The sequence below is a fragment of the Rhinatrema bivittatum genome, chromosome 4 (assembly GCF_901001135.1).
Source record: "Rhinatrema bivittatum chromosome 4, aRhiBiv1.1, whole genome shotgun sequence".
Taxonomy (NCBI): Eukaryota; Metazoa; Chordata; class Amphibia; order Gymnophiona; family Rhinatrematidae; genus Rhinatrema; species Rhinatrema bivittatum.
Genome location: NC_042618.1, coordinates 421,371,007 through 421,396,525, shown reverse-complemented (window position 1 = coordinate 421,396,525; position 25,519 = coordinate 421,371,007).

Below are 25,519 nucleotides of genomic sequence, written 5' to 3'. Positions count from 1 at the left end.
TCATGAATGAGGTACTCAGGGAGTTGCTCACTCCTGCGTTATTGTATACTTGGATGACGTTCTTATCTTTTCATGAGATTTGGATACGCATCGTAGTCAAGTCCGACAAGTACTCCAAATCCTCCGAGAGCATCAGCTCTACGCCAAATTGGAGAAATGTATCTTTGAGCGGGACTCGTTGCCCTTTCTTGGGTATATTGTATCCGCCACCGGATTCAGCATGGACCCCGAAAAAGTCTCCGCCATCAAGAAGTGGCCTCAACCTGTGGGCCTAAAGGCATTACAACGTTTTTTAGGTTTTGCAAACTTTTACAGGCACTTCATACCCGGATATTCACGATTAGTGGCACCTCTGACCGCTCTGACTAAAAAAGGAGCAGACACACAACACTGGACTCCGGGGGCTTGCAAAGCTTTCCAAGATTTGAAAGATGCGTTTCTGCAAGAGACTTGCCTCCGCCATCCGGACCCGTTACGCCCTTTCGTAGTGGAGGTAGATGCTTCCAGTGTGGCGGTAGGAGCAGTTTTGTCTCAGCATTCTGCATCTGGTCAATTGCTACCTTGCTCCTTTTTCTCTAAGAAATTTACACCAGCCGAGAACAACTACGGGATCGGCGATAAGGAGCTCCTGGCCATTAAGCTGGCTTTCGAAGAATGGAGGCAATGGCTGGAGGGAGCCCAACATCAGGTCACGGTGTATACCGATCATAAGAATTTGGAATTCTTATCACAAGCCCAACGCCTTAACCCAAGGCAGGCTCGTTGGTCTCTATTTTTCAGCCGATTCGATTTCATCCTTAAGTACCGTCCGGCTACTAAGAACGTTTGTGCTGATGCATTGTCTCGGAACTCCATCCTTGAGGAGGAAGATGATCCTCCACAGTATATCATCGATCCAGCTAAAGTTTCCCTTGCAGGCACCGGTATTTCCTCAACCGACAAAGTAATTGTTCCTCGCCGAGATAGGAGGAGGGTGCTGGAATGGGCCCACGACTCCCTTTCGGGAGGTCATGCCGGTCAAGGGAGAACTTTGACACTTTTGAATCGGTACTACTGGTGGCCCCGAGTACGACAGGACGTACACGAATATGTGGCTTCGTGCCCCGTTTGTGCCAGACAAAAGCCGCTGGTTGGACGTCCTTGGGGTCTGCTGCAGCCTCTGCCTATTCCTGCCGAACCCTGGACCCACATCGCCACGGATTTCGTGGTGGATCTGCCTCCGTCGGAGGGACATACGGTGATCTGGGTCACGGTGGACCGGTTCTCCAAGATGGTCCATCTGGTACCGCTGCCCAAACTTCCATCGGCCCCGGAGTTGGCACGTCTCTTTATTCTGCACATCTTCCGAGCACATGGTCTTCCACAGAGTATCGTGTCGGATCGTGGTTCACAGTTCACGGCGCGCTATTGGCGTGCTATCTGCAAGAAGTTTGGAGTGCAGCTAAATCTATCTACCGCTTTCCACCCCCAAAGTAATGGGCAAACGGAGCGTATGAACCGGTCACTCAAATTGTTTCTTCGCAGCTTCATCACCGAAAAGAGGGATAATTGGGTCTCTCTATTGCCTTGGGCTGAATTTGCGTACAACAATCACCAACACTCCGTTACGGGTCATACTCCGTTCCAAGTCGTCTTTGGAAGACATCTTCAGCCTCCAATACCGCTTCCTTTGGAGGTTCCCTCACCAGCGGTTCAGTCTATAGCTTCTCAGCTCCATCGACTCTGGAAAGTCCTTCAGCAGCGACTATCGATGGCAGCTCAGAGAACTCGTACAGTGGCAGATCGTCATCGGCGGTCTGCGCCAGAATTGGTCCCTGGTACTAAGGTTTGGCTGAGCACCAAGAACCTGCGCTTCCCAGGCCACAGTCACAAGTTAAAACCCAGGTTCTGTGGTCCTTTCTCCGTGGCAGAACGAATTGGCATGGTATCATACAGGTTACGCCTCCCGTCTCGTCTGAGAGTTCACAATGTGTTTCATGTCTCCCTCCTGAAACCAGTAGTATACTCACGTTTTCATCGGCCTACTCCAGATGATGTTTCTGCTTCCTCTCCTGGGGAACCTGTGTACCAAGTTCATGAAGTTCGGGATGTGCGCTTCGCTAACCGTCGATGGGAGTATCTACTGTCCTGGGAGGGTTGCGGTCCAGAGGAGGACTCCTGGGAACCTGCCCGTAATATTTTGGATAAGTCATTGTTGACACAGTTTCATTTGGACAATCCCGGGAAGGCCGGTCCTCTTCGGAGGGGGCGTAAGAGGGGGGGTACTGTTACGATCCCAGTCACTAGACTAGTGACCGGGAGCTTACCTCTCTCACCCGCGCTGCGAACCGCCGGGTTCGGGGCCCTCCACGCGGCTTGGCAGCGGCGTCTCCACGAGGGAGACGTCGCCGGAGACTCCTCCCCTCGGCGAGGGAACGCGCGCGCGCGAAGGGCAGCGTTTTGTGCTGTCAGCACCCGGATGTGTTGACACGCCCCCCGTGACGTCAGACGCCGACCGGGGGATTTAAACCAGGCTCTTTCCTCACCCAAGTGCCTTGCAACGAGGTTCCTTCTTTGAAGAGCTAGTTGCCGTCGTTCCTGTTCCCCGCTGACTGCCTGCCTGCCTGCTTGATTCCTGCCTGGTTCCTGGATTCCTGCTTGACTTCAGCCTGCCTAGACTCCGGTCCGTGACTCCGATTCCTGCTTGTCTTCAGCCTGCCTTGACTCCGGTCCGTGACTCCGATTCCTGCTTGACTTCAGCCTGCCTAGACTCCGGTCCGTGACTCCGATTCCTGCTTGTCTTCAGCCTGCCTTGACTCCGGTCCGTGACTCCGATTCCTGCTTGTCTTCAGCCTGCCTTGACTCCGGTCCGTGACTCCGATTCCTGCTTGTCTCCAGCCTGCCTTGACCCCGGTCCGTGACTCCGATTCCTGCTTGTCCGCAGCCTGCCTAGACTCCGGTTCGTATTCCACTCCTGGGCTTCTCCGTCCTCGCCTAAGTCCCAGCGGTCCGGGTCCCTACGGGCTCCTCCCGGGGGGACCTCGGGCTTCCAGGGCGAAGACTCCTAAGTCCTAGCGACCCGGGCTCCCACAGCTCCTCTGGAGGAGTCACGGGTTTCCAGGTGAAGCTCCATCTGCCCAGTGGGAGTTCTGCCTCCCGACTGCCCCCTCGGGTCAGTCGGCCTAAGGATCCACTTCCGGATTTCGTCCTTCGTAACACTATGTGAATTATCTGGTACAGAACTGTGTGCATTGATGGAACCACGTGAACAATGTTATTATAACAGATACAAGGCTCTCTCCTTCCCCAGATGTTTCAGCTCTCATTTTTGTGATTTTCCAAACAAGAGTTTAAATGGCACTAAAGAAAACATAAATATGCCAGGCTGGGTCAGACCAATGGTCTATCAAGCCCGGCATCCTACTTCTGACAGTGGCCAGTCCGGGTCAGTTGGAAGTACCCGGCAGATCACTGCCTGAAGTAAGAGGTAGTGATTCCCAAGTGTACCTGACTGACTAATAATTGTAAATGGACCTGTCCTCCAGAAACTTGTCCAAATCTTTTTTAAATCTAGCTATGCTACAACCTTTTCTCATCCTCCATCATCAAATTCCACAGCTTAATTTGCTTGATTGCATTCTACATACAGTTCTGTATGGCCTTTACCAGACCAGAGCTCTCTAAAGTCATCCAAATCTATCCCCAAATTGACTGGCTCAAGAGACGGTACCCTCTCCTTCCCCATTCTCCACTCTGCATGATCCCCTCTCCCCCCCAGTACCACAGGTAGACAAAAAAATAACAGCTCTGCCGTATCGTGAACAAGAGGACTGAGACATCACATTATTATGATTGAAGATTAGGGAGGAAGAGGCAAGAGAAACAGGTGTGGGAGAGAAGGGGGAGGTCCTGGGGAATCTTTTATGAGCTATTCCAAGCCTTGTTGACCTGGACCTGTAGGAAAGCAGTATAGGGCTACAAGTGGCAAAGAAAAGCAATGCCACTTCACACCAGCGGCAAAATTAGTTTTGTCACCTGAACAGATTAAGGTACTTTACTGCAATTCTGTTGACAGAGGTTTATTTTTTTCCCTTTTTCTTTTATCTACTGACCAAATTCTTTTTGTCAACAGAGGAGATAAAATGTTTGTTTAACGGCTCTCCTGGCTGAGCTGTTGGCACAGTAGCTAACCTTACAATAAAAAGAAAAAAAAAAATCTGAACTGGCTGGAACTACATAGACAATTCCCGTCTCTCCCTGCAGTGATCACCTCCCACTGACAAAGCTGGCCAGAGGGAGCAATGAAGAATTCCACGCGCTGCATGGCCATCAGCAACTGAAGAGAAGGGACAGAGAAAAAAACTCTCCACAGGGGACTAAAAACCCTTACTGGTGCATACCACATCCAGTAAGGAACATGTACACTCCTCATATCACATATCTGCCTAAGATAATTGTGTCCTGAATCTTTCATGCACTGGCAAGTACAGAGTGGGATAAAAGTTGATAATACGAGTATGAAATAATGTTTTCATTAATAGAACCTCCGATGGCCAGGGATTGCTAACAGGGGACTTGTGTCACAATAACCTCCCCACCAGATCAGCTCTCAACACACTGTTATCACAGTGCAATGGTCTCCTTAACGCTCACCGCACAACTAAAATGACTTTATTCCTCACACTGGCCACACCAAGAGACAAGCTACAGTCCCATCATTTCATACCCTCCTGTCCCAGATATCCCCCATCCAGAGGGGTACAAACGCTACCACATCGGAGCAAAGCTGCACCAGGGATGGAAAGAGGAAGTCCGGGATGGTATTTTGGCCTGGTTTAGGTCTTTAAACTCCCATCTCAATTTGCAGCTGTGCTCAGTGATGACTTTCTGGCAGGTCCCCACCCTGGTACCCTTTTTATTTAGAAAATTACTACTGATGGTACTTTTCCTATTAAAGAAAGAGTAGGGAAGTCCAAGACCTGACAGAAAATCCAGGGAGCTCTTCTCATTGCCCACTGAAAGAGCAGGTGAGGATGGAGGAAATTGGTCCATCGTGTTAAATCGCCTGCAAGTAAAAAGAGACAGGGCAAAAGGTGAAGAACGAGAACATTCAGAGGAAAATTAACCAAACTGGAATCCGCAGTAAAAAAAAAAAAGTGCTTACATATCTTTCTCTATACATTTCCTTCGTAATTATGGTATTCATAATTATCTGGGCTGTCTAATTAACTGTCTTCTTTCTCACACTTCATCTCCTTCTTTTCCTCTCTCAAAAGAACGATGTCACAAAGGTTTACTTATATCATCATAATCTGTTACTATGGAAACTATTGTAGTGTCATAAGCAAAGGAGACAGGGCAGCGTTGCACAGAGAGATCAGAGGAAAAGGATACAGGCAAAGTTGTCATTCAATAATATATACTATGTCTTCACTGATCAGTCAATATTTATAATTAGAATAAAGCTAACATGATTTTTTCCATAAAATATAGTATAATACAATTCTTCTGATGGATTCCTAAAGTAGAAAATGGGTTCCTATCACTTCATTATCAATCCTTCCTTTACAATGATAGGACACTGTATAAAAATAGACATTTTTCTAACAAAAAAGAACTTCAAGTGTAACATTTTAAGAACCATCCAAAAAAAAATTAATTGCTTCTCAGTTCCTGATCATACTATTCTTGAACGATTGGTACGTCAGATGTTCTTCAGTAGACTGCCAGCATATTTTAGTCGTTAGAACAGGGTATGAAACACCGTAGAATACTTTTTCAATAGGCCCCATTCATCACAAAACACTGCCAATGTCCATCTGATTGTAGTCCAGCTCTTTTTCATGTGGACTGTTATTCCATTTCGAGGCAATATTGTTCTTTAGAAATTTTTGGAACCAGCCCCAGCTATGCAAGCTCACCATTATTAAGCTATGACATGTAAATGAGGGTGCTGCTGTGCTGATCTTGATGAGAACCCAATGTAGACATTATTTATTTATTTAACAATTTTTATTAGAGCCCCATGCAGGCATCACACTGCTACTTATATAAATATGAATGCAGCATGGACAGCTGAAAAGAGAAAATTCATCAAAGTCCCATGCAGGCATCATACTCCTACATGTAAAACATGAATACAGAATGGACAGCAGAAGAGTAGATTTTTATAAGAGCGCTATGCAAGAATCACATGGATATCTGTAAGGCATGAATATAGCATTGACAGCTGAAGAGATGAAATTCATCAGAGTCCCACACAGGCAGAATATCATAAGAATGAATAAAGCACAGACAGCTGAAGAAGAAAGTATCTTTATCAGAACCCCATGCAGGCATCACACTGCTGCATGTAAAACATGAATACAGCATGGACAGCTGAAAAGAGAAAATTTATCAGAAAGGATCTTTATCAGAACCCCATGTAAAGCACAAATACAGCATGGACACTTAAGAGCAGATCTTTATCAGAGCCCCATGTAAGCATCATACTGCTAAATGTAAAGCATGAATACAGCACAGACAACTGATAATCAGACCTTTATCAAGGCCTCATGTAAGTGTAATTCTGTTACATGTAAAGAATAAAAACAGCATGGATAGCTGAAGAGCAGATCTTCTTCAGAGCCCCATTTGATGGGATCACCAGCTGAATTAATATTTCAAGGTACTTTGGGTGGGGAAGACCCTGGGGTATCCTTGATCTGAAGTTGTATGAGAAGAAATGTTGACTGGGCCTGCAGTACTGCTGGACGACCACTGGATGGCATCAAGCATAGTGCTGAGCTGTGGATTGTATTGTGATTATTACGATGTTTTAACATGAATATTATTAAGGATTCTGATTGTGGGGGAGTGGCCTAGGAGGTTATAAAACCTGGGACAATATGACCGGCGCTGTCCTCTTTTCTGAGTATGGAGTGAGGAAGAGATGGATCTTCAGGACACAGAGAGCCTAGAGCAGCCACCTTGTGGGCTGGTGGGCCCAAGGACCCTCCTCTTTAGAGTATAGGACATTGCAGAAGCTCTTCCCTCAAGGGGAGAGGCCCGTGGCCAGAAGTAGGACAAGACGTGTTTTTCCCATTGATAAGTAGGCTGAATTAACCATGCTGCATAGGTGACGTACTCTGGCAGGCACAGAGCGGAGCTTCTCTTAAAAAACAAAGAGCTTTTCTCTGTGTGGCTGTGCAGGTGTTCCTGCGTGATTGACTGAACGCCTCAATTTAGTTTTTCCGTGCAGCTCACAGCCCGCACGAAAGCACCTCTCCTTTTTCTCCTCAGAAGTTCATTTATTCACTTGGTGAACCCACAAAAGCACTTTTCAGTGCTAACATGCTAAAACTCCAGGATTCAAATATTGCCAATGTGGCAAAATTATGTCCGTCACAGACAGGCATATTTATTGATACCCGGACCAGAACCAAGCGGAATGCCACGAATGCAGTAGGATGTCGCCTAGGGCCCAGAGGCAACAGGCTGCAAAAATTGCCCAGGTAAGGAACTTCAAAACCCTTTTTTCAGGCTCCTATGCCCCAGTCTCAATGGACCACTCAGTCCACTCATCACTGGGGCCCAAGACTCATCACCCGGCTCCAGGTAAAAGAGCATCATTGGTGGGCCTGAAAAAGTCCAAAGGTATTCAGAGCCAGGTGGGCAATGCTCCCAGAGTGCTCAAAATGCCTCATAAGACTCCAAAAGTAAAAAAAAAGTAGCCTCTGCAACGAAGGTGTCATCGACAAGTGTTGTGAGTCAGGAAACAACTTCAGGTTCAATGCACCAGACATGAGACGCTGACAGAGAATCTGCATCGCACCAGCCTATGACGCTTCAAAACTGCAACATAGCACAACACACGACTCTGATGCACCGAAGCTCAATGCCACCGTTGAAGGACAAACAGAAACACTGCTCAATGCATATGATGCATGCGGATAAGGCGACAAAACACTCGATGCATCCTAGACAGGCTTCTTCTACAGGCAAATGGGAAACTGGGACTTCGATGTAGACATCTAAACACAAAACTAGTTATAATCATCCTCTAAAAGGTCCAAAAGAACAACAGCATGATCCACAGATACTGTTCATGCCAGAAGAGCTGTTAGCTTCTGACTCCTCTGATATTGAGGAGCTCACGCCTTCCCCAGTAAAATTGTTTTTGAACAGATCTTCAGTTTCTTCCCAGAGGGTCTACTCAGACATCTCCTTGGTTTCTAAACAAAAGAGGCAACTATCTCAACTACAAGAGCTTCTCACCAAAAGGACTAAGACATCCAATAAACATCAAGGTCCATCTGAACATCACAGAGGTCCAGATTCCTCCATCTTGTTAGCGGCACTAAACCCATCGAAAAGACAGAGAAAAGACCTCCATCACAAGTTGAAGCTTCAGAAGGTAATTCTTCTCCGCCATTACAGAGGAAGCCTTCCTGACCCAGCATGGGGCCTGTCTCGCAAGCCATGTCACAAATTACAGATATTTTGAAAATCTTCTTCTCAAAACTGGAAGGACATCAACACTCACACCTGTCGGTGTTGAATAGGAGGTGGTCCATTGGGCCGAGGTGGGATTGACGCAACACGTAGGTAAGGACCTACGGGTCCCCACTGTCGGCAGGTGGAGTGAGCAGATAAGCAGAGGCCACTAGAGCTTCACCTATATCAGCCCTCATTCCCCATTTACAGAAGCAATCGCAGCCTTCATATGCACCAGGTGCAATGGGGACTGAAGTCTCAATGGTCCCAACACACCCAACCAATGTCTGTCAAGGTAAATGTCTAAATAAATAAAGAAATTTTCAACAGAGAACAACACAAAGCTACCAAGATTTTGCTCTGTGTACTGCCTAGGCAGAATCTCGCAGGATGCATTCCTGATACCATGGGTGGGAGATCTGTTTTATGCATATTCCCCAATACTGCTAATAAGTTGAACAGTCCAGAAATGTATCTCAAATGAAGCAGATCTTATATTCATTGCTCCAGCCTGGCCAGGACAACCATGGCACTCCTACCTGGTTCGACCCCCAATACCTCTGGGAAACAACACAGATCGTCCATCTCAGGAAGGCAGCACTCTGCTCCACCCCATGTAATCTTCTCTACATCTAATGGCCTGGAGGTTGAAAGGAAAGTATTGAGTCACTTCCCTTTGTAGTCAAGCATCTAGGACGTCCTAGTTTCCATTAAGAAGTCATCTACCAGGAAAAATTACGCCTTTAAGTGGCAAACATACCTGATTTGGTCTGGATCAAGTAATATAGACTCATTCTCTTGTTCCCTGGAAATACTGCTGGAATATCTGCATACGCTATACACATCAGGATTAGCAACATCATCAGAGTTCACCTTAGCGCAATAGCTGCTTATCATGCTACAAAAGATGGAACCCCCATTTCAGTTCATCCGCTGGTGTCATGCTTCATGAAAGAAGTTCTGAAGCTCCGACCACCAATCGCAAAGCCTCCAGTACCTTGGGATATCAACGAGTTTCTGGAGTCACTCATGTATCCACCCTTTGAACTGTTAGTCAAGGTTTTCATGAAGCATTTAACCTGGAAAGTGTTATTTCTAGTAACACTGATGTCGGCAAGAAGAGTGAGTGAGCGAGCTTCAAGCACTAGTTCACTGCCCTCCAAACTTACAATTTTATCATGACAAAGTCACTTTACAGATGCACCCATCCTTCTGAAATATTAAAATTTCCTATTAGTATGGTTTTATTATTATTTATATTTCTTGATTTTATTATTGCTTTAAAAGGAATTATGATATTTGTTTTTCCATTGTTGCACAGCATACAGAATCTGGCTTCTTACAATTTCCAGTTCAATTTGTCTGCTCATTTCTGTATACTTTATGGTCACTTTATTCTATATTTGGTGAGGGTCCATCTGTGTTCTGCATGTATGACCAAGGTGAGATATTCTGCTGGCATGTAGTTTGGGTGTTGGAATCAATAGCAGCCTGGCTTATTCTGTTTTCCTAATAGGAGGTGTATTGGTGTTTTAGGGCCTGGTATAATATTTGCAGTGTTGCCTTTACATAGGTAGGATTGTTACTGTTTGAGTGCTGGCATTTAGTGCTGTTTTGGTATGGGAGGTAATTGTAATTGTAATTCAGTTTACTCATGGCTATCTGAGGGCCAAGCCTATCAAATGCATTTTACAATATGCCTAATACCAGATAGTTTCCAGGTAGCTTTTTTGCAAGGTTTTCTGGTTGGCATCACAGCAATGTATGCAAATACAATATACATGTGATATTTTTACCTCAGAAGACTATGAATATCCTTTTTCATGTAAAATCTTATTATAAATGCACAATTTTTAATTATATGTGGTGAGGGCTGAGAAGGAGGGGGTACAAGGCTATAAAGTTTTCCTAGGGTACCTTGCAATGACTTTAAGATAGTTATCCACACATGTATCCCAACCATTCACTCATCTCTCACTTCTTCAGGAGGCAAATACTGGGGAAATGTAGCATGGCAGGTTGTAGGTTTCCTGGGAGTGTGGCAGGCTTGCCATCCTTCTAGAAATATCATCACGGACATTCTATCTGCCACTCCTTTGGGTACTGTAACTCCTGCTTTCTCCCTTCTGCAGCATTTCAAATCACTAAAAGCACCAGACTCCAAAGGGACAGCCCCCCCCCCCCCCCCCCCCCCCCCCCCCGCCTTGGCTCTTGATTTGACTGCCTGACAACTACCCTTCCTCAGGTCGGCTAAAAGTCCATGTCTTCTTTCACGATGCTCGGTCTTTCAACCTCACGTTCCTGAGGCGGGTGTTTAAGTTGGGTGAGGGGAAAGTACACCCGTAGACAGCATTTTCAACTCTTCACTTGTAATTTTACCAGCAAAAAATCTAACTGCAGAAAAAAAAAAAAAAGGCACAACTGTCCGCATATAATTTCACTTTGAAAATTCGTGCAAATTCCACAGGAAAAAAAAAAAATACAAGTGGTCTTTGTCCCAAAGTGGACAGATCTGAAAATTCCCCAAAGCGGAGTTGCTAGCAGGTGTTCTCCGAGGACAGCAGGATGTCAGTCCTCACAGCACCCACCCCGCCTTGCCTTGGAGTTGGCTTCTTCTCATAAAGCTAAGGGTCAATATTGAAGGGGCCCCCCCCGCACATGCACGTGTGGTACGGGAGCGAGTTGGGCATGCCCAGTGAGGCAAGGTCACAGTTTTAGAAACTCGGGCATAAAAGCTCTAGGCTGGGCTCCCTCGGCTGATGTCACCCACACATGGAAGCACTGCCATCCTGCTCGCCATCAGAGAATCCACGTGCTCTTAGGCGAAGGAGAAAGAGGTCTTCCCGTGTCGGGCGGAAAGTACTGCACACACGCTATTTTGTCCTTTGCTGCCACCACCCCAGCTGCCTGCGCAAAAAGCAGGTTCAAAGCACGGAGACGCTCGTGCCACACAGATTTTATATGTGCTGATTGTGAAAGGAAAATGCCACAGGTAGTTTTTCTTTGGAAAATTTGCATAAAGTTTGAGCGTTAAAAGCCACCGGCGCAGTTTTGCCGCTACGCAGGCTATTTGAAATAGACCACCTTAACATAAATTAGGCAGATGCATTCAGTAAGTTCAATGTATTAAAGGAAGAAAAAGTAGTGTGCCATTCTCGGTCTATCCCAATCTGTCTCCCCAGTATTGTAAAAGTCCCCAGGAAAATGTGAAATGCTGGGCTGATACTGGGGGGTATACGGAAAAGCAGCTGTGAAGTAAAATTACCACACTGCGTTTTGCCAATAAATATTAGTGGAGGAACTCCCAGTTAATCCTCATGACCACATTATGACAGAAAGTAATGGATCACTCCACTGCCTGAGGTCATTGTGGGATAAATTACATTTTAAAATTCATGCCTAGCTTTTGAGAAAATCTATGTAAGCGGTTAACACTTTTCTATAGACAAAAAATAGGGCAGTTTATCATAACACATTTGGCATAAAACCCCCTAAGACTCTTGGTTATCTAAGCAGTATTTTGCAGACAAAGTTAATTATCAGTTTGATAACTTGTGTCAGTACAGAGGACACAAATTAGTGGGGCTCAGAGAAAATGTTGTTTGCTACCGAAAAGCAAAAGCTGCAAAGAGAACCCTCATTCCTCTTACAAAGCTGTCACCGGGGCTGAGGATGCTCAGAATATGCGCTGCTGCAAAATATATGTTTCCAATAAATAATTTTAATGTAGCTGGAGTTGTGAGCAAAACTTACAGCGGCTTTTGCGAGAGCACTGGGGGGGGGGGGGGGAGGGCTAAAATGTGTTCTCTTACCCACCGCTGCGCCATGCCCGCGGTCTAAACCGTAAACAAAAGAAATTAGGAGGCAATTGAACTTACTTGATGGAGGGCAAGACCTCCAGGAGTAACTGTGCTTTAACTGGTAAGCGTGGAGGGGCAGGTGGTAGGCAGACAAAATAAACCGCATGGTTTACTAGGGAGCACCGTCAGGCATGCTCTTTAACCACCAACTGGCTAGAGAACCCCCCAAGGGCTCTACGTTATCAAGTTCCTTACTTTAAGAGATGAGGATGGTGAAGGTTTGTGGCAGGAAACCTTGCTTGGGTATCGATGCAAAATACGTAGGGGGTAACTTTCAAAACTCCCCGCCTAGGTGCAATGTCCACGAATACTTTATGCTTCGGGATCCAGTATCTAAACTTTCAAAGGGAAAGAGTAAGCGTACTCTGCCTTTGGAAACTTTGCATCTGTGCGTTTTGTGGGGGTGAAATTGCACTGGAAAATAATATGCATGGATTTGAAAATCTAATCTTTGCACGTTATCGGTTTTTCCACCTCCAAAACCCCTCTCCTGACTTAAACACATTTCTGGAAACGCTCCTCATAATCTGGACAAAAAGACCACACGAACGTTCAGTCAAAACAAAGGAGGGTAGTTTTGAGACCGTTTACCTGGATAAATTGCTATTTACCTGGGTGAAAGGTTCAGAAAATTACCCATGTTATTAAGTTGCAAATTTTATAGAGCTAGAAAAAATATGTTTACATTCACACATACTCACACATACATACATATGTTTTGGATATAGTTACATTGGCTTTTAGTGCTGTCATTGCAGCAGAGATTGTTATTCATGTGTGGATCTTTATAACCACAGAAGGCGCTTCCTACAAAAAGGCTGAGAAGACCATACAGGGCGTACAATACATCTGTGCTCTTCCAGGACCAAAGGATGATAACACAGTAAATGGCAGGATGTAAAAGACCAAAATGGTCCATCCAGTCTGCCATGCAAGGTCCTTAGGGTTGTATCTACTGCCCTGTACAGTTTATCCTATGCCTTCTGTTTAGGGCTGTTAACTGCTGCTCCAGGAAGGTTACCCCCATGCCTGCTGTTTCGGGTTGTAACTGCCACTTCATGCAGGTTATCCATGGCCTTTTGTTTAAGGTTGCAACTGCTATATACATACATTTATCTCTCTTTCTCTTTATTTTTTTTTGTTTCAAGCATTAATCACATCCTTTTGACCTTTAACATGTATGTTCTCCTGCTGGTCACTCTCTGGAATGTCAAAGATTTCTCTTAGATCTGGTATTTCTAACAGGCACAAAAATGGGTTGAATTAGCACAAGTCTGAAATGTACAAGCAGTAGCACCAATTATCAAGGCTGTCCAGTCACGTTTCTTTCATATATTTTCATAATTCAGTACATTCATAATTCAATTATCTTTAAAAAAAAACCAAAAAAAACAACTTATGCTTGGGTCAGAAAGGCTGAGGATTCTGTTGCAAACTCTTAAGGAGTTTCCTTAGGAAATTTAAATATCAATGGGGAAACCAGTATGCAGGGGGATGTGGCTACCTAGGAAGGAGGATGGGGAAGAGGGGGCAGGGAGAGAAGCACAATTTTTTCAGTAGATAGGATGCCGTTTTGCTGTCTTGGGGATTCAGGTTAAAATCACAAAAAAGTTATAGCAAGAATCATACATTGTTACTGGTCCTGCCACCATCTTCATCCTCTTCCTATATATTTCAAGCCTGTTTAATTCTGTTTAGGCTTTTGGATTGACCAGTTTAATTAAAAGTTTCTCACAGAAATATGCATTTACAGACAATACTTCAGGCCAATGAACGATGTCAGACTGAAAGCAATGCAAGTTACTGTCATTCAGGCTTCTTCCTTAAACTGTCCCAGGGTTTCACAGCTCTGACCTCAAGCAAGCACCTCTAAAGGTGAGAGAACAGGGCCAGATTTAGGCACAGGCGACACAGACATGTCCCTAGGACGCCAAGTTCAGAAGGCACCCAAAAACTGGGACTCGCCCTGCTGCTCTCTGATTTCCAGGGTCAAAACTCCCTATTCTGATTCTCTGCTTGCGGGCACCATATTCTTAAATCCAGCCATTTGAGAGAGTGCAGCAAATCCGTTTCTGTGCTCTTCAAATCCTTGTCTCATTTATCAAGACAAGCTAAGGACAGTGCCAGGTATGTAGGCAGGGTTGGTGGGGTTACTGTGTATCCCAGTTTTGGCCTCTATCTTGCCCCTACCAGAAAGGTAAATCACAATTTTGGCTGTTTTGTTTATGCACCAGTCCTTGTTTGTCCTGGAACCGAAGTGCCCAAGACATCAATGCATGTGTTTCTGAACAGTAATTCTGTAAGTGCTGGGGAGGGAGCAGAAGCCAGAGAAAAACCTAATGCATTCCTCTTTCTCTCCACACCTTCCACCCTCTACATTTCAGTGCTTCGGCACAACTCTTTATAGCCTCTCATATGGTGTGCCAGTTCTCAAAACATGGCAACCTGAAGTTTTGATGATGTGAACATGTCCTCTGGGAATGGCACTGAAGCCTCCATTCTATTTTACATAGACCACAAAGCAATCATCTGCCACGAATGGCATTTATGTAAACTCAGTTTGACTAGTCTTCTACATGTGCTGTGTCATCACCTCATCAAAAATGTATTCTGTTAACTACAGTGCTGACCACAAATACGATAGCATATTGTAATGGGAGAGAAAGGCCTTTCTCCTCTGACCCTAAAAGCCCCAAATCAACTGGTTTCTATATATGTCTATTCATGTATTTTACTACACTTTATTTTACATGGCTCCTGACTGTGGTGTCTACATCTGTAACAATAACCAGGTATTGTAACTCCTGGACAGCAATTTTAATAAAAGTCTCACTAAAATTCATTATAATTAATTATACTGCACTTCAGATAACCAAACAACTTAAAGAATGAAAAGCATTTAAGTTGCATTTTTTTTAGATTCTATGGCCTGGATTCACAATTCACTAGTGAATCCAGGCAGAGAATAGTGAATCGCATGCTACAGGGGGGCGGGGAGGCGAAGCGGGGGCGGGCCTGCGAAAGCCGGCAGCGATCGCACCACCGCTGTGCTATCGCTGCCAGCTTTCGCACCCAATAGCGCCACCATGAAAGGTGGCGCTATTGGGTGCGCTACTGGCGGCGATAAGGATTCTTACCTTTCGCCGTCAGTGAAGTCGTCGCGGAGCCCGCCCCGATGCCACCCTGACTCCTCCCCTTCTGGTGTGGACTCCGCCCCGACTCCTCCCCTTCCGGTGCGGATCCGCCCCGATCTAGATATCGCACACGAAAAGGGACTTTTTGCGTGCGATCCCTTTAGAAAATTACCCCCTATAACACTAAAGTCTAAAGGAGAAAACCAGTCATCTAATTAAAATGATATCCCATGGTGATTTTTATCTTATGTTCATACTTATTAATTGCCCTTCTTCTAAACAGTAGCCAAAACATGTACAAACCTCCTTGCCCCCCTCCCATCCCCTAAGAGCAAGGGCACTACTCAATGCCAGACTGAGTCTTGATTCATTTCTGCCAGGCACAATAGGGATTCTGCGATGAGAGGAAGGATTTACTTTGAAAGCCCAAGACATGGAACCTGTAAACTTGATCACAAACTATCTCCACACTGGATTTGGTATTCCAAAATAAAAAGTCTTTACTGTGAAATTTCAACACAAATCATCTGATACAATTGTGAACTATTTGATGAGGAAGGATTAATTGTTTAAACTCTTAAAGTGGCTTCAGTGAAACTTTTGCTGAAAAGTCATGAGACCCTAATAAATTAGAAAATTTCCAGTCTCAAACATTTTTTAACTGTCTACAATTTGAATTTTGGTACTTTCATAGCACTGAAACCATTTTGATGACTATTTTTATGATTTATGGAAAGAACTTGATAAAGTTAATGACTCTATTCTAGTTCTCATCGATCTCAGTGCAGCATTTGATACTGTAGACCAGAAGTGCTCAACAGTCCTTGGAGCTCCCCCCAGCCAGTGGTGTTTTCAGGATCTCTCTAATGAATATGCATGAGATATATTTGCATGTCCTGCCTCCAATGCATGCAAATATTTATTCTGTATATTCATTAGGGATATCCTGAAAAACTGACTGGCTGGGGGGGCCTCCAAAGAGTATTTTAAGCAGCCCTGCTGTAGACCAACAAATTAGGATATCACAATTGGCTTCTAAGGGGTTGTCTGTGGTAGATCTTAGCTGAGTTGCCTCTCTTTTAGTCCGGTAGGGATTGCATTTGTTTACAACAAATGCCAAAAATGCAACAAATGAGGCAAATTTTGGTTCATTGTGAATGGAACAAACTGAAAATTGCCTCCCACAAGAATACGAGAAAATTTTGTAAGACCTAGATTCATCATTTTGCTATAAATATAGCGAAAATAGCTTTAGAGAGCAAGAGAACTAAATAGTTCTTGAAAGGAATTTGCTAATAAGCAGGTATAGGGTTATGTGTTGGTTTTCCTAAATAGAAAAAATTTTAAAGCCCTCTGAAAGTATTCAGGCAATCACACAGTCAAAGGTCTGGTGGAAAGGAGTTCCACGGGATTGGAGCAGTGACTAAAAATGCACATTCTCAAGTTGCATAGAGATGAGCTGATTTCACCAAAGGGATTTCTAGTAAACCTCTGTGAGGATCTGAGCTTTCTATTAGGCTGATAAAGTTTAAGTAGAGCATTGGCCCATGGACAGTAATTATTGTTGATCAATTTAAATGTGATCATTCCATTCTTATATTTAATTTGCTGGTGAATGGAGATTCATCAATTTTAGAGTGAGATTCATCAATTTTAGGAGTGATATAGTTATGACGTTTAGAGCCAGTGGTAAGGCATGCAGCAGAATTAAATAATAAATGCAAAGACTGTAGTGTGAACCTAAGAACATAAGAAGTTGCCATACTGGGTCAGACTGAGGAACCATCAAGCCCAGCATCCTGTTTCTAACAGTGGACAATCCAGGTTACAAGTACCTGGCAAGTACCCAAGCATTAAGTCGATCCCATGCTACTAATGCCAGTAAAAACAAAAACTCCCACCTTACATTCTATTATTGTTTTTAACTATATTATTTTTATTATCAAAAATGTTCAAAAGCTTAATCATTCCAAATAAGTTCTTCTATAGAAATAACTTCTTTTTAAAAACCTCTAAATCCAAAATAATTGTTGTCTCACAAAAAACTTTTCCCACTAAATAAACCTTTCTACCTAAAAAAATCTTTTATGGAAATGGTTGTGGTTTCATATTTGATTTATTACCAGCCGGTAATCTATCCAATAGCATATTATAATCATTAACCTCCAATCACCTTCCCAATAAACTGGTGAGGCAGTTATCGAATTCAGCAGCATTCAGGACAAGGTAAACCCTTTCTGCCTTCTTATTAATGGGAGCCACTGCGAGGGGATGTTCCAAAATCCTCAGCAGCAACACCTTAAGGATCTCAGAAACCGGGACTGCCACAATCTCCTTAGGAGGCTCCACAAACAGGAGGATCTCAAGCATTTTGTGCCTGACATCCTCCTCCTTCAAAAACTGAATTAGGATGACCTCCGACATCACCTTCACAAAACCTGCAAAGGTTAAGTTCTCAGGTCGAGACTCCTTCACTCATCCAGAGGAGAAGAATCTGTTGGGAGACCATCTGAATCCTCAGAGGAAGACTCCATCTGATCAGCCCCTCCAGGGATCATAGGGACCCTCATCCTCACTGTATACCACATGGATGAGGCCCTAGGTGCTCGGTCTAAGTCCAAAGGTGCAGGCACCGCTGTAACTGGACAGGGGACTATAGGCCTCAGCGTTTCCACCATCCTCAGCAGAGCTTCCTCCTCAGAGGAACTGGTGTCGACCACTGTATTGGTAGGGGAGGCCTCGGTGCCCTACTGGGCACCAGTGCCACACCAGGAAATAATTCCAGCTGGATCAGTAACGCACCAATAAGCACAATAAGCTCCTCCAGAAGCGGTACAAGGATGAGCAGTTCCGGCTCCGGTGCCGTCAGTGCCACAGGACCAAAGCCCTGCAATGCCCACTCCACCGCCAGCAGGACTTGATGCACCAGCTCCTCCTCGAAAGTTGCCAATGTCAACACTGACTGGGAGGAAGGAGGGGTGGCCAAATCTTCCTCAGACCCGTGACTGGCACCAGGACCGGTAGAGACTGTTGTGGACCCGGGGCATCAATGGAAGGTGGGCGCTGCTCACCACTGGGTTGCTTCAGGGACATCGCGGCAAAAGCAGGTGCATCCCCGTGTGCAGCATAGTGCATCAACAGGGACCAGTATAGATGCTTCTTAGGCTTCCCTCGATACTTGGCCCGGTCCTTAGGTTGAGGACGACGAACCTGGCATCCTTGGCCCGGAGGAGATCGACAATGGTCAATCTTCAGCACCCCTATCCACAAGCGATCTTGATGGAAACGACGGTCCTGGTGATGTTTGTGGTGAGGGGTCCATCAATGCGGCTCCAAGGTCCTTTGATGCCAATGCTGCCAATGCCTTGGACTTCCTCAACCCAAAGAGCTGACCCAGCTTGTTGAGTCAAAACCGACATCCCTTTCAGGGTCATCTGGGCGCACAAGCGGCAACCCCGGATGTCATGTGATGCCCCCAGGTAGAGGATGCAAACTTCATGAGGATCAGTGATCGACATGGTCTTTGGGCACTGGGGGCACTGGCAAAAACCAGACGTGGCCATGATGGGGCAAAACAAAAGGGTAGAAGGACGGAAAGATGGTGACGGGCATCGATGACCGGCAAGCACCAAGGCACCGCCACCACAGGGGGAACGACCATGAAATGAAACTTAGCCAAATGCTGAAAACCCTTACTGGGGACATTACGGGGAGGTACCGAGAGGGACCTAGTGACAGACCGAAAAAAAGATTGTGAAAAACCGCGAAAAAATGAAGTTTTCCAGAAGGCAAAAAGCCAAGTTTTTGTAGCTCAATCAAACCGCAAGACTCACAGCTCCGCAGAAAAAAGAGACTGAAGAAGACCCCACATGGATGCACGGTATAGGGCATGCTGGGCATGCTCAGTGTGCCTAATCAAAGTTTCTAGAAACTTTCTAGAAACTTTGATATAATTTTCCACAATGGGCTTCATCTGATGATGTCACCCCATGTGTAAGGACTACCATCCTGCTTGTCCTCGGAGAATAACAGTTCTCCGAGGACAAGCAATTAATGGACTTCTCCTCCAAGAACTTATCCAAGCTTTTTTTAAACCCAGCTACACTAACTGCCTTAACCAAATCTGGCAACAAATTCTAGAGTTTAATTGTGCATTGAGATTTCTCTGATTTGTTTTAAATGAGCTACTTGCTAATTTCATGAAGTGACACACACACCCCCCCCCCCCCCCGCCCAGTCCTTCTATTATCTGAAAGATTAAATAACCAATTCACATTTACCCGTTTTAGACTTCTCATGATTTTATAGACTTCTATCATATCCCCCCTCAGTCATCTCTTCTCCAAGCTGAACAGCCCTAAACTCTTTAGAATTTCCTCATAGGAGAGCCATTCCATCCTCTTTATCATTTTGGTCGCCCTTCTCTGTACCTTCTCCAGTGCATCTATATTTTTTTTTTGTGATGTGGCAATTGACTCAAGATGTGGTCTCACCATGGAGAGATACAGAGACATTATGACATTTTCTGTTTTATTCATGTTACGTGGGGTTTTTCATGTGCCCTTAGGCCTTGGCCCGACCCCAGACGAGTCCAGGACCGAACCGAGGGTTGGCGGCGTGTCCCAGCATGGTGGAGACAAGGTCTTACCCTCTGCTGGCCTGCATGCTCCCAGAGCCAACAAGAAGATGTTGGTAATTGAACAGTCCTCTGACTGTTCTCAGCCCTTTCGGACCTGCCACATAGGATCGGCATGGAACAGCTGCTGGACATGAGATGAGGGCGGACAAGGGCTGAAGCTTGGCAGATGGAAACTCCGGTCATAGAAGACATCTGGGACTAGTGAAGATGAAGTCTCCAGGCAAGAGAAATGTCCGAGGCAAGGATAATTCTTACGGACCTTGGGAAATCCAGACAAGACGAAAAGGACTTGGAATACTTAGACAAAGACAGGTGAGCACTGTTCCTCAGGGTGCCCTACACAGCCCACTACTCAGGGTGGACCCAATGGGCTGGTCACAGACCACCCTGTCCTCTATGCACCCTACACAGCCCAAGGAAGCTGGTCACGGACCACGCGGGAGCGGGGCAGGCTCAGGAACGGAATCCAGCTGGCAGGGGCTCCAGTGACCAGAAACAGGAACCAGATGGAATGGATTTACCCTCGGAGAAGCCACCTGGAGAACTCAGAGAGCTGGAACATTGCAGGAACAGACATCAGGAAGATCAGGTACGTAAAGGACCTCTAGCCATCGAGGACATCAGGATTTCAAGAACATCCGGAGGGCAGAGACAGAGGACGTTAGGAATCAGAGGACGTTAGACATCAGAGACCTGGACGAGGACCTCAGGAGATGAAGACATGGCACAAGAACCAACGAGACATGGAGCTCCAATGAAGAACAAGAAGGACCTGACAGAGCGCTGGAAGATAGGGACTCCCAGGAGTGAAGTAACTCCGATTCAAGGCTGGCACAGGAAACAGTCTTTAGGTGGGGCCCAGGGCATATCTGGCCATGGGCCCTTTAAATCTTGAAGGGAGGCGCGGCCGCGCGCCTAGGGAGAGAAAACTGGAAGCTGTGCAGGACCTTGGACAGCGGCCCTGCACCGACGTCGATGTAGCTGAGGCAGGGCTGGGCCGAGGAGCAGGTCCTGATGTCAGCAGCGGCTCCTGCCACAGCAGGAAGATCTGAGGGCTGCTTCGGCCGCCAGGCAAGGTCGAGGGCTGCGGCCTCTAGCCGCGAAGATGACCGGGATGACGGCGGCGGCTCCAGCCGCGAAGAAGGTGGAGAAGTCCGTGGCTCCGGCCGCAGTGAAAAGAGCATGATGGGCGGCCTCCTGGCCGCACGAGGTAAACTGAGTCCGAAGCTCCGGCCGCGCAGAAGGCCCGACGTCGGTCCAGCCGCATCGGGAACACAAGGTGAGAAGCCTGCTCGCGGGGTAGGCCTGCAAGCAGGATTCATAACAATTCACCATTCCCTTCCTAATAATTCCTAACACTTTCTTTTTTGACTGCCGCAGCACACTGAGCTGATGATTTCAATGTATTATCCACTATAATGCCTAGATCTTTTACCTGGTGGTAGCTCCTTATATGGAACCTAACTTCATGTACCTACAACATGGGTTATTTTTCCCTACATGCATTGCCTTGCACTTGTCCACATTAAATTTTATCTGCCATTTGGATGCCCAATCTTCCAGTCTTGCAAAGTCCTCCTGCAATTTATCACAATCTGCATGTGATTTAACTACTCTGAATAATTTTGTATCATCTGCAAATTTGATCACTTCACTCATCACATCCCTTTCCAGATCATTTATAAATATATTGAAAAGCACCAGTCTAAGTACAGATCCCTGAGACACTCCACTGTTTACCTTTTTCCACTGAGAAAATTGACCATTTAATCCTACTCTCTGTTTCCTGTCTTTCCTATTTGGTATCAGGGAGACCTAGATAGAGATTATTACAGTAATCGATTAATGGGAAGATGGATGCTTGGACAATGATGTGAAAATTTGAATCATGGAATATTTTCTTTAGGCCTGATAAAACACTTAATTTGAAGAAATCATGTTTAATGACCATTTTGATGTGAGGACAGAAAGACAAATTACTATCTAAAGTGACACCTAAGCTTTTGACAGATTTCTGTATGGATAGTACATAATCAGTTAGTGAAGGCTGCCCTACCAATTGGCACATAAGATGATCAGTATGTGCTAGGGTAGTTTACATGCGGGTCCTGTTCCATTTGCTGTAATGTATTACATATTTCTTTCTATAGAAGCAAGGATAGTTCACGTGAGCATATTTTGAAGGGCCACTTTACATGTACTATGAACCAAATTGTATAAACCATGATTTATCCATGTCGCCTAATACACATTGGGCAAACCAAACGTAGTATTAAAACATGCATTTCTGAACATCTTAGCTGCATATGGACGAGCAAAACACAGGCACCCATAGTAGAACACTAGGTGGCAAAATAACATACTACAGATGACTTTAAGTTTTTTATTTGCCATTTGGTATCACGATGTGATGGGGATATATCATAGCAGTTGAGTCAGAGAGAACAATGAGTTATATTCAGTTGGGATACTATGAAAAACTCAGAGATTGAGTTTTTCATTTTTTTAATAATTTCTCATTAGTGACTGTATATAAGTAATTTTGTTTGGTGTTTCAATATATAAAGATGTCAACATTATTATCACATTATTTTGCATTTTAAATTGATTTATTTTCTTTTGTTGCTTATAGAGATTGAATGTGATGCTCTCTGCACTCATTTGTTTGGCTATGGATGGGCAATTGTTTTTTATTCATCTAGTCACATATGAAGTATTGCATTTGTATATTATTGAAGAGTGACGTCAGACACCTACATACATTTATTTGATTCTATAATTAATTCAGGATGGACTAGTGGCTTTAAAAATATTGAGGCCTTTATGCGCATGCATGACTTATTTTGCAATGGTGAATGCAGAATCTCTCTAGTTAACAGCAACTATGCTGTAACAATTAATGTGGATATTTCATGTTATTCTGTGTAAGGTCAGTGATTGGTTATTTGTGATGTTTAATACAGGTTATTATGTTAGTTTAAAGAAATATAATAGCAGTTTATTTGCCTTATAGATGTTCGATTCAAGAGCATCAGATTGCTTATAGTGGGAATGTTCTATATAACATTGCATATTCTGTTGGTGTTTTTAAATTGGTGGATATTAAGGGTCAAATATATGTGTGAGTATACAATATATTTAAAAATTGTTTAAATATTTATAGATGTGAGATGACTTGCGGATATTCAGGCACAACAAAAAATTGAAAACTTATTAGTAGACCAATGTCTCATAGTAGATATTGTAGGAAAGAAGATTTATCCAAGAAGCAGATTTTGATCAATGATTCGAACAATACTTGAAAGAGGATGAGTTTAATTTGATCCCCCTAAAGAAGCCGGATTGGGAAAACAGCTGGGCCCATTTTCAGAGCATATCCTTTAGAAGTGCTACGAGGGAAGTTAAGGCGATATTTATGAATGTGTGTGAGTTGTTTGCAGTGTGAGTGAAGTTAGCATGGGGCACATTTAAAACTAATCGGAGAAAGTTCTTTTTTACTCAACGCACAATTAAACTCTGGAATTTGTTGCCAGAGGATGTGGTTAGTGCAGTTAGTATAGCTGTGTTTAAAAAAGGATTGGATAAGTTCTTGGAGGAGAAGTCCATTACCTGCTATTAAGTTCACTTAGAGAATAGCCACTGCCATTAGTAATGGTAACATGGAATAGACTTAGTTTTTGGGTACTTGCCAGGTTCTTATGACCTGGATTGGCCACTGTTGGAAACAGGATGCTGGGCTTGATGGACCCTTGGTCTGACCCAGTATGGCATTTTCTTATGTTCTTATGATGTTGTGATTATTCCTATGGGATGTTTTATAGATATTGTGAGATGTTATTCTAATGTGTATTATATGTAGTTTATTCTTTGTATTGATCTTTTCAATTAAATATATATGTGATGTTATACATTTACTTTTTAAATAAAATGTTTTTCATGTTTTTTTGTAATGCTTTGGATTAAATAAGGATTCCTTTCTTTAGTTATAGATATTATTTATTTATTTAGAAAAATGTATATGCCGCATCATCTAAAATTCTGAGCGGCTGACAATAAAACATACATAATGATTACAATTTACAATATATATAGTTATCACTACAAACGAGGACATACATAGTAAAAATAATAAAATAAATCATAATCAAAGACAAGTATAAAATGACACATTAAAATAAACTTAAAATAATAAAACAAACTTCTGCTCTCACTGCTAAAATAAACTAGTTAAAAAATGCCAAATCAAACAAATGCATTTTGAGTTGTTTCTTAAAAATCTTAGAACATTCCTGCTTACGAAATGTTAGTGGTAAATGTTAGGAATTGTATGCAACCTCTGATGTGTAATTGTACCATTGATGTTACAACCACAGATTTCATTTGTGGTGAAAATTTGTTTTGGTTACTTGCATCAGTTATAAGTGATTCATTCATTCTTTCTCAAGAGGTTTTTTTTTCCCCAGTTTGTTTATGCTGTAATCTTATTACATCTGAACTACTGCAATACCTTGTGTTTAGGATTACTGCAAAAAAGTACAAAGTATTTGCAATTAGTCCAGAATGCTACTGCTAAGCTGTTAGGTTGAATTTCCAGGAGCATTTTGCCCCTGTACTGACATTGAATAGTTAAAGTTCTCTATGTATTGGGTTCTTCCTATCTTACAGGTCGATTTTAAAAGCACTGCTCATGCAAAAATGCCCACATACACTCATATGTGGGCCACGTGTGAGCAACACAGATTTTAAAAATCCATGTGTGTATGTACCTGTGCATGCGTAAGGAATAAGAGAGTAGAAAAGGGCCGGGGCATGGGTGGGGCATGCGCATTCCAGGGAGGAGCCAGAACTTACATGTGTAACTCCAAATTTTAAAACCAAAACCTGCAGTGCACATATGCTACATATCCATGTGACTTTACTGCTGCCCCTGATGAAATGCAAGTCTATAGAACTCAGGTTTTAGGGTTTATAGAACAGGGTGAGGGGTCCGGGTCAACTGGGGGGTATATAGGATGAAGAACCAGAGAGGTCTGAAAGACTTACTATTACTGGACAAACTGATGGACTAATTGTAAAACTTGGAATGTGCCTCATGCAAGCATGTTTTAAAATTCTCTGACATATGCGGGTAAAAGTCAACAAGATCCTATGGAAGACACATGCGCACTAGCTATGCTTGAGTACCTCTTAAAATTAGGAGCATACTTACATGCGTTAGTGCATTTTAAAACATACACGCGCACAATTAAAATTCCTCCGTATCCTCGCTTGCACATACATTCGTTTTAAAATCAACCTCTCTGGGAACACTTGATTTTGTATGTTCCATAATGATACACACTAAATGTTGCATCTGAATGTTGTAGCCAGATATCTGTAGGGGAAGAGCTATGAGTTTCAACCCCATTTCCCGTTATGTATGTACCTACTAT